This window comes from Nuphar pumila, chromosome 6 (assembly GCF_984573655.1).
Source record: "Nuphar pumila chromosome 6, dmNupPumi1.hap1.1, whole genome shotgun sequence".
In the NCBI taxonomy this organism is placed as follows: Eukaryota; Viridiplantae; Streptophyta; class Magnoliopsida; order Nymphaeales; family Nymphaeaceae; genus Nuphar; species Nuphar pumila.
In genome coordinates this window covers 126,693,088-126,710,866 of record NC_143254.1, presented here as the reverse complement: position 1 = coordinate 126,710,866, position 17,779 = coordinate 126,693,088, and positions in this window count along the sequence as shown.

Below are 17,779 nucleotides of genomic sequence, written 5' to 3'. Positions count from 1 at the left end.
ATTTTAAAATATTAATTTAATGCTTTTAGCAATAATTAATGAAAATTTTGTTTTTATATATGTTAAAATATCTAGAAATATTTTTTATTAATTTAAAATTTAAAAAATCCATGTTGCTATATCGTAATTTTTTGAAAATATGAGTCAGTTTGTACTGTATTTTTGTGACATAGTACAGGAATCCATTGATCTCATTTCGACTCTTCTGACCCATCAGCATTTTGAATGGACCCCATTCTTGTTGGATTGCAGCCTCACTTAAAACTGTGCCATGTGATTTGTCCAAAGACCCAAGACATGAGATATGAGATTAGTTATCATCTTTAATTTAATGGGATGGGACCCAATGATCGCGTGCCTCCTAGCTTCAATCCGCTTGACCAATCACATGACAGCTTTCGATGGGCCCCACTGCACTTGCACGTGGTGCACACCATGTGATGGGTCTGAGGACCCAAGCTATGACACACGAGATCACTGAATCTCCGCATGTATTATAGTTTTACTTACACACTTCATAGGAAAAATGATTGCATTGCTTCGTGGTCATGTTGGAGAAAAAAGGGCCCAAGTTGTATGCCCTTTTCCCTAAAAGTTTCCCTCATCTATTAATGGATGCTGTGCAATTTCCCTAATGGCACTGTTAAAGTGTTTGCTTGAACTTTAGGCATCTATATCATGACCTAACTACATGAGCTTATTTTGCAAACTTGCTCGCTTTGTTATTCTCTTGTAGAATAGTGACAACTCATTGTACCCTTAAAGGCCTCTATTTGAGTCCCCAAACTAAGCATTGGGGGAGTTTTGATGACCCCAAAGTTGCCTAATTAAGTGAGTCAAGCACCAATTACCATGACTTAAGTACATAACCTTATTTTGCAAACTAGCTCGCTTTGTCAAGCTCTTGTAGAATAGTAACAACTTATTCTACCCTTAAAGGCCTTTATTTGAGTCACCAAACTAAACATTGGGGGAGTTTTGATGATCCCAAAGTTGCCTAATTAAGCTGAAACAATGATGTTAAACATCCTTAGCAAGGCATGGCTAAAACCGAGTTTGAGGAGAAAGCATAATCTCTGCCTTAGGCAAAGTGATGAATATCACGATATCTTGTCAGCTGTTTTGAACAGCCAAAATATCAAATCAATTTTTTTTCGAAAACTTTGTGATTTTATCATGTGATTTACGTTTTTATTGGCAAATATCTAGGGATAACACTGACATAAATTATTTTTTTTTATTGTTTTTTACACAATTTTTCTGATTTTCTAACTATACATATTTTACCAATAAAAATGCATAAAATAAAAAAATAACATATGTTTACTTGCCATTAAAGGCCAATACACAGTTTTCCCTTCATAATTTTGGCAAAGAAGAATATTCAAGTCCTGTTCGTGGCATAAATTCAAACTTGTATTGAGGGTTTCCAATCTGATTTGAAACTTGGTGCAACTTTTCTTGCCACACATTCTCCTCTTTCCCATCAATCTCTTTCAAAGCATGCAGGGTGTTCCCTCGATAAATCACCATTTTCCAGAACGACAAAAGTATCAAGTAAATAGTAAATTGACCATGTTCGCTTTATTTTTCAACTTGCACCAAATGGAGCTTTGCTTGTCTGGTAGGAGCAGCTAGTGCACGTTACCTAATGTTGGGACGTTGCAAGTTCAAAACCCAATGGTATAGTTGTATAACTGATCTTTCCTCAGGTCCAAAAACTAGGTCAAGAAGGAGCAGAAGGACACAACCCCAGCCATCCTTCAGAGTTCTACCGCTACCACAAAGATCACTGCCCACCCACCTTTGACCTAACCATGGTTCATGCTTCCTTGCATTTATAAGTAATTCCCTAAGCCTCGGTACCCTATGGCGATTCTGACATCAGATCACAAGTTATGATGAGAAGCTGGCTTTCAGCCCATCACCGGATATACATCTGTGCCTGAAGCAGATAAATGCGTGCCTGGGTTACACTTTGATCCCCGCTTGATAGTCGAACGCATATTGAGTATCACATATCAACAATCTATCTGGCCAGGTTATTCTCGCTTGCATTGGACTATATATATATATATATATATATATATATATATATATATATTCTGCCAACACCCAAGCCCTTAATCAAGAGCCAAATAAACCCTGAAATCACATGCTTGGCATGTGAAATATGACTAAATTCATGACATTCGTGATCGCACACAGTCAACAAAGATCATATTTTGAATATTTTTGAAATTTTTGTCATTTTATCATGATATTTTCAAAAGCATGTTATCCTGAAAAATGATATTTTCTGAATGTGATCTACTTATTTTGGAATTATCATAAGTTTATCACAATATTACCGCCATCAAGTACACTTTTTGCATAGTTTTTATATTAATTATATTTTTACATACAATTAATACATTATTTATATATTTTGGCAGATAAATTTTTCATGATTTTCTTTAGGAAAACTAGATTTTTGAATGTAATATTTTTTTTCACCAATATTTTTTCAAGAATGAGATTTGTGACTAAGCTCTACAGTTCATACTACTGTCTGAAATTATTGAAGAGTTTAAATTAGCATTTGCTACCCTCTTGGGTAAGGAACTCTCTGATTGGAACTCATAGAGGGAAGAAGTTGGTTTGGCCAAATTTCATCATCGTTAAAATAATAGGAATTGACCCTTGGAATATGGTTTTTTGACAAAAAATTATAATTTTTTGATGTTTGAAAATTTGGTGCATTGTACAATGTTGAATTTTCAACCCTCATAAAATCTGACATATGTGTCAGAAAAACATGATCAAATTCTACTAAACTTTAACATGTAGATCACATCTAAAAGGGTCAGATGTGTAAAAGAATTAAAAAAAAATACATTTTTTACCAGGGGATTCCTTACCCACGAGGGTAGCAAACATTACCGTAAAAGAAAGTTTGGAATTACCCACATGTTCTCGTCTGGTTGGGGTCTTCCTCAGCTTCATCATGATTTCGATACCCACAGGTATATAGCTTCTTGTGTAACTGATAGGAGGTTTATCTAACCTCAGCTTGCCTATCCAAAAAGAAAAAGAAAAAAAAGAAAAAGAATGTTTGGAATTCATGAACTTGATCATTTGCATAGATGCGATCAAACGTGATGTCAAAAGCAAGTGGCTCAAACTAGTCTAAGTAAGCAAAAAAATCACTTCAATTTATAGTATTTGACCCCTTAAAATCCAGAAGTATGGTCATAACCTGAGTGCTCGGGCTTGAACTGGGGCTCACCTAAAAGTGGAATCCACGATCTTCCAAGTCTACTGAACCACTTGAGTTGTCACCTAATAGGAATTATCAACCCCAGTTACCAATTTCTCAAAGTTAGTCCCATCACGTCCAATCAATGATAGTTCCAAGTTTCAGACTTTCCAATTCCAAATTTCTTTCAAACATGACCCTGCAAAGCAAACCAAGTTGGGCTTTTTCAAGCATCAGGCACAGTAGGACCATGCCCACATTGACTTGGCCCGTCAAACTATGGATTACTAGCACTCTCAAACTTGGTCAGTGATGCAGGGTTTTTTCTTTGAATTGTCCAAACAAAGTACATGACTCATTTGCATGCCTCTCCAATTCTCATGCGTGGGGCTTGTAAGATCAATTAGATGTCTAGCACTCTCAAATTTCCCCCCTCTACCATTAGGTCGCTTTTGATGCTCCGTACGCAGGTGGCTGCACACCCACGTCTGGGATGCTAGAGTTGGGCCCAATGGGTCCGACAAAACGGACTCCGCGGGGGCCATTTTGCACTAGATCAGGGCATTGCATATGCGGGACAACCTGCCCTCATGGACCATGGTGTCTCGGTCCAGTTTTGCCAGTGTTTCAAACACTTGGTTAGGAGTCATGTGTAAAGATGTCCAATCCTAGATCCTATTTTAGATTCAGTTCAGCTCAAGAGGTAGAGTCCAAGTCCGATTCAGCTCAAGAGTCAGAGTTGTAGAAGGAATTTAGAAACAATGAAGAATCTAGAAACCAATGGCTTTCTAAAATCAAAGAAGAGGATCATACTAAATTCGTGAGGCTTGTATCCCAAGCAAAAGCGGATTCATTTAGTCATAATCCTAATCAAATTGAAAATTGTAAAAGCATCGCTTGTATATCTCATTTAAATAGTAGAAGCATGTCTCTTCTGGGTGTATGAGAGAGATAGGAAAAGTGCATGTAGGTTGGAAAAATTGAACCACTATAAACCGTGTCGTGTGTGTGATTGTTTTCTTTTGATCCACTTTCTTGATCTTATTATGGTATTAGCAGAGACAAGTGGCTCATCTTACTCTATGGGTGCTTGAAGGCTGTTGTCTTGCGTTGATGTTTGGAGGTGTGTTTGCTTCGCTACTGTGAGTATGGAGAGTTCATCATGGCCATCTACCTCGTCAGTTGGTGCTGTTATGACTCCCATGAATCACGTTAAGTAAAACGCGTTATCATGCTCAGTCTCGATAAAGCTTGATCATAACAATTACTTGTTGTGGTGTTTACAAATTAAATCAGTAATGTTTAGCTAAGATTTAATTAAATTTGTTGACGGTTCTCATCCTTCCCCTATTCAGTTTATTGTTGATGGAGAAAACTCGACTGTGAGTCTAATCAGCTTGCACTAAGCTGGATCACGGGCACTTTCATTGAAGGAGTTTTGAGTCCGATTATTCGTGCATGAATGGCTTCCATTGAAAAAAATCACATGCCTCTTAGTCGAACTTATGAATTTTGCAATTAAAGAAAGATTCACAAGATGTGAAAAAGGATGATAAGTCAATGGAAGATTTCTTGAATCATGTCAAGTTTTTCTCCAACTCATTGAGTGTAGTGATGAGAAGGATCTCGTGCAATATGTTTTAAATGGCCTGACCAGTGAGTATGAGAGCTTTGTTACCACGTTAACAATGCTCGATAGACTCCCTTCCTTCTTTGAAATTTATGACCTCTTGAATCAATTGAAGATGAATCGCAAAGTTGTATCTCAAGTTGAATCAACCTCCATGAATTTTCTAGCTCAAAGAGGAAGAGGTCATTTTGGATATCGAGGCAAGGGGTGCGGTCGAACTAGTGGCAACTATCAAAACAATGGTGGTGATTTCCTAAATAATCAAAACAAATTTTGAAACCCCAGGTTCAATCAAAAGGATCAAAATCAAGGCTCTTATTAGTGTAATGCTGAAAATCAAGTTGTTTGCCAATATTGTAGTAAGAAGAACCACACGACAAGGCATCACATGACTAAAGAAGGATAGGTAATGAAAAACAAAAGTGAATATCAAGGTTCATAGTCAATCATAGTTGGTAATGGATCTAGTCTCCCTATTTCTCATACATATAATATCTCTTTACTTAGTTTTGAAAAAAAAAATATTTAAAGAGAAGTCTTGCAAGCTCTGATTATAAAGAAATTCTATTATCAGTAGCTGCGTTTATAAGAGATAACCAATGTTTCTTTGAGCTTTATCCTTTATGAGTTATGTGTTAAGGATATGCAAACCAAGTCTATTCTTCAAAGAGGATTGATTAGGAATGGGTTATACCGAAGAAGAAAGGATGTTGAGGCTAATCTTTCTTACAAAGAGGAGACATCTAGTGGGGGAGAAGTGGCACTCTCAACTTCGTCATCCAAGTTAGAATTGTTTTAATTTTCATAGAAAAATTAAATTAAAATTAACTGAAAAGGACCATTTACTTGATTTATATTCATGCTGCATTTTAAGTAAGATGCATCGGTTAGCATTTGATCTTTCATGTTCGGTTAGTATTCTTCTCTTGAAATTGTGCATGCCGATGTTTGGGGACCAATTTCAACTATTTATAGAGAAGGATATAAATATTACTTGCTTTTAGTTGATGATATTCAAAGTTCCCATGGATATTTCTCTTGGTGAAATAATCTTATATATTTCAATGCTTTAAAGCATTCAAGAATATTGTTGAAAATTAGCTTGAAAAATGAATTAAAATATTTCATAGTGATAATGGTTAGAATTTTAAGTTTTGAATTTTCAAAAATTTTAAATAATAATGAGATTTGTAGGTGGCTTTCATGTCCTCACATGCCACAACAAAAGAGTGTAGTTGAGCATAAGCACATGCATGCAGTAGAAACATGGCCTAACTTGCTATTCTATGCTTAACTTGGAAGTAGGTTTTGGTTTGATGCTTTTAAAACTATCATTCACATTGTAAATTGGTTGCATAGTGTTGGTTTGAATTTTAAAACTTCATATGAACTATTTCTTAAGAAAAAAATAGTTAATGAGCATCTCAAGATTTTTTGTTGCACTTGTTATCCTCTTTGGGTGCCATATCTTGATTCCAAACTTGCTCTTAAAGCTAAAGCATGCATTTTTATTGGTTATGTTGCTTGTCATAAGGATATGTGTGTTATGATCTTGTCTTTTGTATCAAGACAAGTTTTGTTTGATAAAAATAGTTTTTTATAATATGGAGTCAAAGAGCCAATAACTGACAAGGATGTTATAAATTGGTTGAAGTAGCAAAGTTGAGTGTTCAACCAAATTTTAGTAAAGACATGTATCAGGATATCATTCAACTGAAAAACTTCAAGGTCATGATTCTATTGAGTTGCCAAACCTGTCCACCGTAGTTGATGAGAGGTTTGAACCTATTTTTGAGCACACTCATGATGAGACATCACCTATTTTACATGAAATTGATCATGGTCAAGATGAGTCCGAAGAGAGTTATCCTTAAGTATCAATCTTATTGTTGATTTGTCAAACCATCTTTCTCTCTGAACTCGTCCTATGGTTACAAAGTCTCAAGATAAGACTCTAAAATCAAGGTTATTTTTCACTACTAAGTGTCCATGTCTTCTTAAATTGTTTAGTGAAGTGTATCAAGAAGAAGAGCCTAGTGCCTTTGAGCAAGCCAAAAAAGATCTTAGGTGGGATCAAGACATGAAAGAAGAAATAGACGCCTTATGTAGAAAATAAACTTGGGAACTGATACCTTCAAATGGAACTCAAAATGTTGTTGGTTGCAAGTGGGTCTATCGTATAAAAAGACATGTTCATGGCTCCATTGCTTGTTATAAAACTCAATTAGTTGTAAAAGGTTATAATCAATAAGAATTGATAGATTACTTTGAGACCTATAGTCTTGTGGTTAAGCCTACTCCAATCAGAATGATTTTGTCTATTGTGGTGAGTCTTGGTTGAATTATTCACCAATTGAATGTGAATAATATTTTTCTTCATGGTTATTTAAAGCAAGATGTTTTTATGATTCAACCACCTGATTTTGAAACTTGTTTGGTTCTCAATCATGTGCGCATGTTAAAAATAGCTTTATATGTCTTGAAACAAGCTCCGAGAGAGCTTGGTATGACAGATTGAGGTGTAATTTAGAAAAGATTGACTTTGTGAATATTGTTTAGTTGAAAATTCATGTCAAAACATGAGTACAAAATTAAAAGTACAACAAACACAGGTCCAATTGACTATGCATGACTACTTTCACCAAACTCTAAGCTATACTTTCCAAAACTTGCATCAAAATCCACTAAATATCTCACATAACTCACTCAAGAGTTGACTCTTGAGCTAAATGGGCCATAACAATACACAAGAGTCAACATTCATGTTTCAGGAGACAACTCTTGTGTTGCAAGAATCAACTCTTGAGGTGCAGGAGTCATCTCTTGCACTGTAAGGGTCGACTCTTACATTTTAAAGGCAGATACTTCATTATTTATACTAGTGAAGAATTCATAAATTTTGTATGTGTTTATATATGTCAATGATATTATGGTTACTAGTAGCTCCAAAACTAGAGCACAACAAATTTTTGACGATTTTGGTACATAGTTTTCTATTAAGGATTTAGGTTTCTTGCATTAATTCCTGGGTATATTGAAGTTGTGTCATCAAGTGAAGGACTTGTCTTGTCACAAAGAAAATATATATATGATCTTTTGGTCAAAAAAGGGATGGACGAGACAAAGCCATGCAATTCTTCAGTTGTGTTGAATTTGACACTGCTAAAATTTGATGGAAGCTTGCCTAAAAATGCCACCTCTTATAGAAGTGTTGTAGGAGCTTTGTAATACGTAGCCTTCACATGTCTAAATGTAATGTTTGCAGTCAATAAAGCATGTTAGTTCATGCATCAACCAACCACAGATCATGGGGCTCATGTGAACAGAATCCTACACTACTTGAAAGGAACAATTAACTTTGATCTTCATATTACCAAATCAGACATGAATCTCTCGGTCTATTCAGATGTAGATTGGGAAAATGTCATGATGATAAAATATCCTTAGGGGGTTATCTCACATATCTTGGCACAAATCTCTTGTCCTGAGGTTCAACTAAGAAACATACAGTAGCAAAGTCTAACACTGAGGCTAAATATAAGGCATTGGCAAGAGCTATGTCTGAATTGATGCGGTTGAAGCAACTTTAAAAGGAATTGAAGATAATTCAAGTTTAGTATCCATGTTTTTGGTGTGATAATCTTGGGGATACATATTTATCATCTAATCTTGTTTTTCATGCCCGAACTAAGCATATCAAAATTAACTATCATTTTGTTTAAGAAAAAGTATCAAGTCATGAAATTGAAATAAAGTGTATATCTTCAGAGGATTAGGTGGTAGATATATTAACAAAGGCTCTTTCCGGTCCTAGGTTTGAAAAAATTTGAAGCAAGAACAACATCATATTAGTAGAGATTGGCTTGAGGGGGCGTGTAAAGATGTTTAGGATCTGGTTTTGGCTCTGGTTCAGCTCAAGAGCTAGAGTCCAAGTCTAGAATTTAACTCGAGTTAGTCGTAGAATGAATTTAGAAACGATGATGAATATGAAAACTAGTGGCTTTTTAAAATCAAAGAAGAGGATCATACTAAAATCTTAAGGCTTGTATCACAAGCAAAAGTGGATTTATTTTGTAAGAATTCTAATCAAATTGAAAATTATAAAAGCTTAGCTTGTATATATCTCATTTAAATAGTCAAAACTTGTCTCTTCTGGGTATGAGAGAGAGAGAGAGATGAAAACTAAACCACTATAAACCGTGCCTTATGTGTGATTATTTTCTTTTGATCCTCTTTCTTGATCTTAATATCATGTGTTTCAGGCATATTTCATATGAAAGTTCTGAGTTGGTATCCCCTTTCCATCATGGGTGAAACAAATAGGTAGGCATACAAATGAAAAAGTGCTAATGTGGCATGTGGAGGCCCAAGTGTTTACAACCACGAATCTTTGTTATTTCATGTGAAAATCCCTTCACACCTCTCAACATGAGAAAGAGTTTTCATAACAAAGCCGATTGGCATGAGAGTCTAAAAAATCATGCTCTTTCCTATGAAACAAATGATCCACATAGCACCTTTTGAAGTAAGAAAATCTCATAGAAAAATAAAATTTTACATATGAGAGGTGATCTCTATGAAAGCTACTTTTTATGAAACCTCTTATTTGTGTGACATGTGAAAATTGGGCTTCAAAAGTGTGAGCAAAGGGGGCAGCCCTTGACCTAATATGAAATTTTGTCCCATGAAAATTTTATCCACAGAATGTAAATATATTTTTAATACAAAAATCTTAGGAGTCACCCTAAGTTCTTTGTTCGCATTTGGAATGATATGTGAGAGAGAGGAGTGGTCTCTCCGAACGAAACTAAACTTTCATCTTTTTAGACAATTGGTAAGACTGGAGAATGGTCTAATCATGGTGCACCTACATAGGCCAAGACAAGTTGATTTCTTGGCAAAGGATACAAGAAGCCATATTTGTGAGAGTGAAAATATTTTTGTATATCTCATTCATTGGTTTACACAAGTGAGTTCTACTATATATATCAGTTTGTGTGATATTACAGGGATGATAAAATAGAAAAAAGTTATAACACGGCAATCAAAGATTACAGGTAACAACTTGTTGCTAAAGACAAATCAGATTTGGCTAAGATTGCCAGAATATCACCTTTAGCTGGCAAGGAAATATTTTAGGAAGTGATATAATTTCTAACACTCCCCCTGAAGTTGGAGCATGAGGATCAATCATGCCCAACTTGCTGAGAAGATAATCAAGCTGGGACTGGCCAAGGGCTTTAGTGAACATATCAACACGTTGGTGATTGCTAGGGATGAATCTTATAGCAATGACTCCATCATGTACTTTCTCACGAATGAAGTGGCAATCTAGTTCTATGTGCTTCGTCTGTTCATGAAAAACAGGGTTGGCCTCAATATAAAGGGCAAATTGATTGTCACAATAGAGAATGACTGACTGAGGATGAGGTATACTCATATCAAATAATAATGATTTTAACCATGCTATTTCATTGGCGGCCATTGCCATAGATCGGTACTCAACTTCGGTTGATGAACGGAAAGTGGTAGGTTGCTTTTTGGTTTTCCAAGAGAGTGGGTTGTTCCCAAGAAATATGCAAAAACTAGTTGTTGATTGGCGAGTCAATGGGGCAGCTGGCCCAGTCTGAATCAGAGTAACATGAAAGCATCATCTTACTAAGCAAAATACCTATACCAGAGCAAGATTTTAAATATCAAAGAAGTTTCATCGCATCATCCCAATATGGCACCCTGGGTTCGTTCATGTATTGACCGAGGATGTGAACAACAAAATTGATATCCAGCCGGGTGATGGTAAGATATATGAGGTGACCTACAAGCCTTCGGTAAATGGTTGGATCCTCCAATAGTGTTCCCCTATGATCCAACTTAATGTGTGACTCCATAGGTAGTTCACTTGGCTTAGAACCAAGGTATCTTGTATCCTTTAAAAGATCTAAAACATATTTACGTTGGTTAAAAAAAATGCCTTGTTTAGATCTGGCTACTTCAATCCCTAGAAAATATTTAAGTTTGTCAAGGTCTTTAATGTGAAACCGTTGATCAAGGAAGACTTTGAGTTGGGTAATGACTTGTTCATTGTTGCCTGTAATAATAATGTCATCACCGTAGACTAGAACACATGTTTGACAATTTTGTTGGATACGAATGAACAAAGAGTAGTCCGCCAAACATTATCGAAAACCAGCTTCCTTAAGAGCATGGGAGAACTTTTCAACCCATTGGCGTGAAGCTTGCTTCAGGCCTTAATGGGTTTGTTAAGTTGACACACACGATTCTCTCCCTGTCGACCATATCTCGGAGGTAGTTGCATATAAATTTTTTCGTTGAGATCGCCATGGAGAAAGGTGTTATTCACATCGAGCTGATGAAGTGGCCAATTATAAATGTCTGCTAATGACAACAAGACTTACATGGTTACCAATTTGGCAACAGGTGCAAAGGTATCATGGTAATCAAGTCCTTCAAGCTGTGTGTAACCCTTTGCAACGAGTCTTGCTTTATATCGCTCAACGGTTTGGTCAGATTTGAATTTGACAGTAAAGACCCATTTTGAACCTATGGCTCTTTTTCTGGCAGGAAGGGTGGTAAGAGTCCATGTTTGATTTGCCTCTAATGCCTCGATCTCAGCATCTATGGCTTGGCGCCATCTTTCATCTTGCATGGCAACTTTATAAAACTTAGGTTCTTCATGAGAAGCAGCTGACACGAAAAAGGCTAAATATTATGGAGAAAAGTGAGAAAATGAAAGATAATTGGTGAGCGGATAAGTGGATCCGGAGGAATTGGGAGTGCACGTGTAAAGTGCAGCATGTGATCAATCATAATCCCGTAAACATGAAGGAACCGTTTGTACACGATTAGATCTTCTAAGGATCTGCTGTGTGGTCTCTCTCGAAGGTGAGGAAGAACCTTCATCATGATTATCATTGAAAGAAATATCATGAATGGAGTTGAAAGGTTCATCATTGTCTTGAAAAGGGAGAGGTAAACTCACTTGTTGAGGTTCTTTAGATATAGTAGTTTGAAATGAAAAATGATTTTCATGAAACATAATATCTCGACTTGTAAATAAAGTTTGAGTGTCTAGGTCAAAAACTTTATAACCTTTTTGGCCAAATGGGTAACCAAGGAAAACACAACGGCGTGTGCAACTGTCAAACTTGTGTTTATAATTTAGATTGTGAGCATAACACAAACAACCGAAAACACGAAGGTGGGTGTAGGTTGGTTTGACACCATATAGAATCTCATGAGGGGTAAGATGCAATTTAAAATCAATGTGGGAAGTTGGAAGTCGATTGATATGGTAAGCGGTTGTGAGTATACACTCCCCCCAAAATTTGAGAAAGAGGTTGGCTTGAAAACGTAAAGCATGAGCAATTTCAAGAATGTGACGATGTTTGCACTCAACAATTCCGTTTTGTTGAGGTGTGCCAACACAGTTGTGTTGGTGTAAAATACCTTTGTTTTGTAAAAAAATGTGAACCTCATGAGAAAAATTGGATCGAATTGTTTTGACACACACCAAATTGATTTTTGACCATGCTAATGAATTTTTGTAGAATTTGTTGTGTTTGAGATTTGTAGTGCATTAGATAGGCCCACGTAGCACGACTATGATCATCAACAATGGTAATAAAATAGTGGGCTTCAGTTAATGATGCTATGGGATATTCATCCCATATATCAAAATGGACAAGTTCAAGCACGTGTAGAACGTGTGGTGCTTGGCAGAAATTTCAGTCTAGCATGTTTTGCCATTGAACAAATTTCACAATGGCATTTATTAAATGTAATACTCTCCATGCTTTTGGATAAAACTTTCAAATGAGAAAAAGACAGATGACCTAACCTCCAATGCCATAAATCGAAAGATGAGTCATGACTAATAGTGGTAGTTGCAACTTTATTCAAATCTAACTCGTCAATAAGATAGTAGAGGTCTGCATGCACTTTACTGGTTCCAATCCTCTTCATCGAGCTCCGATTCTGGATTTCACAATGAGTTGGAGTAAATATCACTTCACAGTTTAATGACTGAGAGAGTTTGTGGATTGACACAAGATTAAATTTGAAAGTTGAAACACAAAGGACATGTTCAAGTGTTATGTGTGATGATAACGAGGTGCAACCAATGTGTGAAATTGGTGATAAAGAACTATCGAGAAGTTTGTCAGGTTTGACGTAAGTATTAGGTTTAGAAGAAGACAATATGGATAGAGAATTACATATATGATTGGTAGCATCTGTATCGAGACCCAGACCTTAGAAAAATTGAGTGGAGGAAGAATGTTACTTGACATATTGGCAATCGGTTGTGAGTTACCTTGGGGAAGTAAGGAGAGAAGTTTAGTCACTTATTCCATGGTTAGCTGAGGGATCACAACATTATTAGAAGTCGGGTTTTCAGTTTGGACTGATGTACCACCTTCATGCTTAGAAGGATACCCATGGAGAACAAAACATCGATCTTTGGTGTGGCCGATTTTGTTACAATGCTCACATTTTGGCTTTTCACAAAACAGTATGCCTTTGTTTCTTGAGTCACACAATGAATGAGAGTGACGACCTGAGGTCATTGTTGCTTCTATGTTGTGATCAATATTGGAATCCAATCGCAGTTCTCTTTGTCGTTCTTCTTGTAATAATAAGTTGTATGCTTTGTTGATGCCAGACAATGGATCCATAATCAAGATTTGACAACGGATGACAGCATAGGACTCATTCAGGCCCATGAGGAACTGAATGAGTTGTTCCTGTTGTTGATAGTTAGCAAAGGGTTTTGCTATTCCACAACTACAATGTGGTAGAGTAATGTGGGCAGAGAGCTCGTCACACAGAATTTTCAGTTTCATGAAATACGCTGCAACGGATAAATTTTCTTGTTGCAATGTGACAATGGCACGTTAAATTTGAAATATTCGTGGGCCATTCGTTTGAGAGTACCTGTCACGAAGATCTACCCATACTATTGCTGCTGATTCTCCATAGATAACGCTTTCAGACATCTCCTTGGATAATGAATTGAGGAGTCATGATAATACCATGTTGTTACAATGTCACCGGGCAGCGTAGTTTGAAGATGATGAATCTGGTTGAGGTTCTGATCCGTCCACAAATCCAAGTTTATTCTTGGCCGATAATGCTACTGTCATAGCACGACACCAAGATGGATAGTTGTCCCCTATAAGAGGATTTGACACTGGGAGCTGGCCTGGGTTGTCTGAATGATGAAGGTAGTGAGGGCTTTGGACAGATTCCAGGTTGGTATTTGCTACAATGTTAGAATTCTGTTGATGCCCTCCAGTGATACATGCTCCATTCCCTTCAGAACTTATGATACATAGAAAAAAAAACTACTTCAGATCTGATATGCTGGGCTCTGATACCATGTGAGAGTGAAAATATTTTTGTATATCTCATTCATTGGTTTACACGAGCGAGCTCTGCTATATATATTAATTTGTGTGATATTACAGGGATGATAACAAAGAAAAAAAATACAACATGGTAATCAAAGATTACAGGTAACATCTTGTTGCTAAGGATGAATCAAATTTGGCTAAGATTGCCATAATATCACCTTTAGCTGGCAAGGAAATATTTTAGGAAGTGATATAATTGCTAACAATATTGATGTCTTTTAGTTTAACAACTTGGCCAACCAGTCAAGAAGAATGGATGGTGATGGAGACAACCTAGTTGAAGGAAGAGTGATGGTCTTGGGAGTTGAAGCAAGAGTTTGGTGTAGGGAGGATCGGGGAGACTATTAGAGGTTCGTTTACAACTTGGCTGATTTTGTGGTTAGTTTACAATAATTCCTTTGCCCTCCCACGGTTCTTTGGCTTCCAAAAAAAGCTCTATGGGGCAATGGTCATGATCATCCTATTAGAGGTTCGTTTACAACTTGGTTGATTTTATGGGATAAAATACTAACGAAGATCAAATTGAAAAGTGAGGTATGCATTTGGCTAACAGGTGCACTTTATGCTTGGTGAACGAAGAATCTACATCCCATTTGTTCTCACTGACTTGGGGTGATCTGAAGCTTCCTTGAAACATCAATATACCCCTGAGGAGTTTGATTGTAGTTGAAGAGATTCACTTCCTAGGTGGAAAATGGAAATATATTTGGAGATGCTGGATCTTAATATACAGTATGGAGATGCATCTGGCTTGAAAGGGATAACAATTTTTTTTGAAATTCTCACTCATCGGTGTCAGCCTTAATTGGAAGGATTAAAGGAGAGCTTTGAGAGAAGACTGAATTGAAGTGGCTAGGCCTAAACATTAAATGGATCGGTCATTTGCCGCATAAGCAGATCTGGGGTTTTATGAACTCTCTTGACTTGGTATCTCTTTTTGTTTCTCTATTCTTCTTGTCACTTTCCATCGCCTAGAGTCTTCTTATGATGTAATTCTTTCAATCATCTAATGAAATTTGTGTTCTTTAAAAAAAAAAAGACAATATAGAGGAACAAACTTCCTGTAGGGATGGCAGTGGACCCCAGTGGGGGTAGGGCCACCCCTGCCCTGTCTCAAAATCCTGCCCTCCATCCCCACACGGGTCATGATTTTAACCTCCATCCCCGTTTCATGTCCTCCATCCCCGGTCCAAACGAGGCGAGGCAGGGAGGGGCCTCGTTTCCCCTCTGTCCACTGCCATCCCTAAAGAAGGTGGGGTGGGGAGGGAAGCGTAAGACCATCTTTGCCTCCATCCTTGCACGGGTTTTGATTTTAACCTCCATCCCCGATCCAAACGGGATGAGGCGGGGCAGGGCCCATTTTCCTCCGGTCAACTGCCATCCCTAACTTCCTGTGGTTAGGGAAGCTCAATAAGCAAGCTCTCTGAGGTGGACAGAGGTCTCTTCGATTTTTCAGGCAATGGGAATCGCAAAACCTTAGAGTTTCAGTTTTTTTTTTTTTTGTATTTCGTTTGGAACAGTTGGAGAAATCACAATACTTTTTCTTTCCAACCCACATTTTTCCTATCTTTTTCTCTTTCCAAACGTGCACTTAACCTATATCAAAGATGCAATTGGTGCATCACACGTGTTCTCCATTTCTTCACCGTGTGGAACTGGTAAATGGCTCATCTCATAGTGGGTTCTAAGTGGAAGCATCAAGGCCAGTCGTCCCTTCCTTATCAGAAAAGACCAGTCCCACTAACTCGGTCAATAAGTTGACCATGAACAGAGACTACTCTTTGACCAAGCAACTGATCACTATTTGGATGCATTATCATCAGAATCCAATAGCAAACTGCAACTTTCTATCTTCTAAATGGGTCCCACGTTTTTTTTTAGAGCTGTTGATGCTCTAGATGAACGACATCTAAAGTTTTCAAAATGAACGGCTGATACACATTCTTAAATAGTGTAGCTATATGTTTTCAAAATTAACTTTCATCTTCACCTCCATCCCCATTTCATGTCCTCCGTCCCCGGTCTAAAGGGGACCAGGTCTCCCACCGGTCCACAGTCATCCCAAATGGTATTTGGGATGTCATTCAGGATTAACAACATCAGAGTACAGAGCACCCCCGTGACCTGATACACATTCTTAAATAGTGTAGCTATATGTCACAGGGACACACCATTTTGGCCGTGTGTACGTGGTGACACGACTGTACACGTTGTGACACTGATGGAATGGATACTGACATATACATATATTATTTTAATAGTTTAAATAATTTCTTATGAATTTTAATATTGTTTAAATAAAAAATGTTTTAATATATTGAAATCTCGCAAAGTATTTTTTGATTAAAAAATTTTAAAAACAAGTTGGTTTCCTTACGTCCTGTTTTTCAAATTTTTTTTATCGAATTCAGGTGCTCAAACTCGCGTCACGTGTCTGGTCAATCATGTATCTTTGACATAGGTGACAGTCTAGAATAATGTTTCTCCTCTCAGAAAAGACAGTCTAGAATAATGCTTTAGGGTACTTCAATGAGAAATATAATGAAGTCATCTCTCTTTCAAAATCGATTATTCGCGTAATTCATTAAAGTAAATGCCTGTATTTTATTTGTTAAAATCTATAAAATAATATCATTTGTACGGATTCAACAATACTCAAGGTTTTCATTGGCAAGTCAGTTTAGTTTATAAAGAAAATAGATGTCAACAAGATGCAATCAAATGCCAAAAGAAACATACAAAAATTTTGCTGGTTAATATATATTAATTGTCAGATATCAAAGTGTAGCATGCTTTTTTTCTGACCTGCCGGTAGGCCAATTTGGTCACTTTGATCCGGGCAGCTGGATCCCTGCTTCAAATCCCATCAGCACGTCTTTTCCTTGCTTTATAGTTCCCAGCATAAACAATGAAAAGAAAGAATGTCTACAACTTCAACTGCATCTCTGCATGACTACCCTCCAGCAGCAATTTATTGCATTCTGACCAACATGTTTGTAGTCAAATAGATTAGTGCACAACCATAAACTGTTATAGATTTGTTATGCAGTAATGTGAAGAAGACAAAGTTGTTTGAAACTTTGAATCATAGATAGACTAGGATTGGTCCATGTGATTCTGTTTTATAAACTCAATGGCCAAATGAGTAGGCAAGATTATATTGATAGTTTTTTGTTTTGTTTTTTTGATCATCAAGAGTATATTGATAGTTGCAACAGTTTTTTTTTGTTTTTTTTGCAAGAATTAAAAACACTATTACAAGATGGTAGTCACAATCTAGTCATCAGATGCCACATCTCAAACAATGGGCAACAAAATAACTTGATGACTTGAAGGGGTTCGTGAGGGTCACCAGCAATTCCCCAGCTGTCTCTTGGGCCTTCAAGAGGACATGAACTGCAGAGAGGAGCTCATGACAAGCCACAAAGTTAATCAATTATTGACAGCAAATGCCAGAAAATTTGGAGGGGAGTGAAAAGA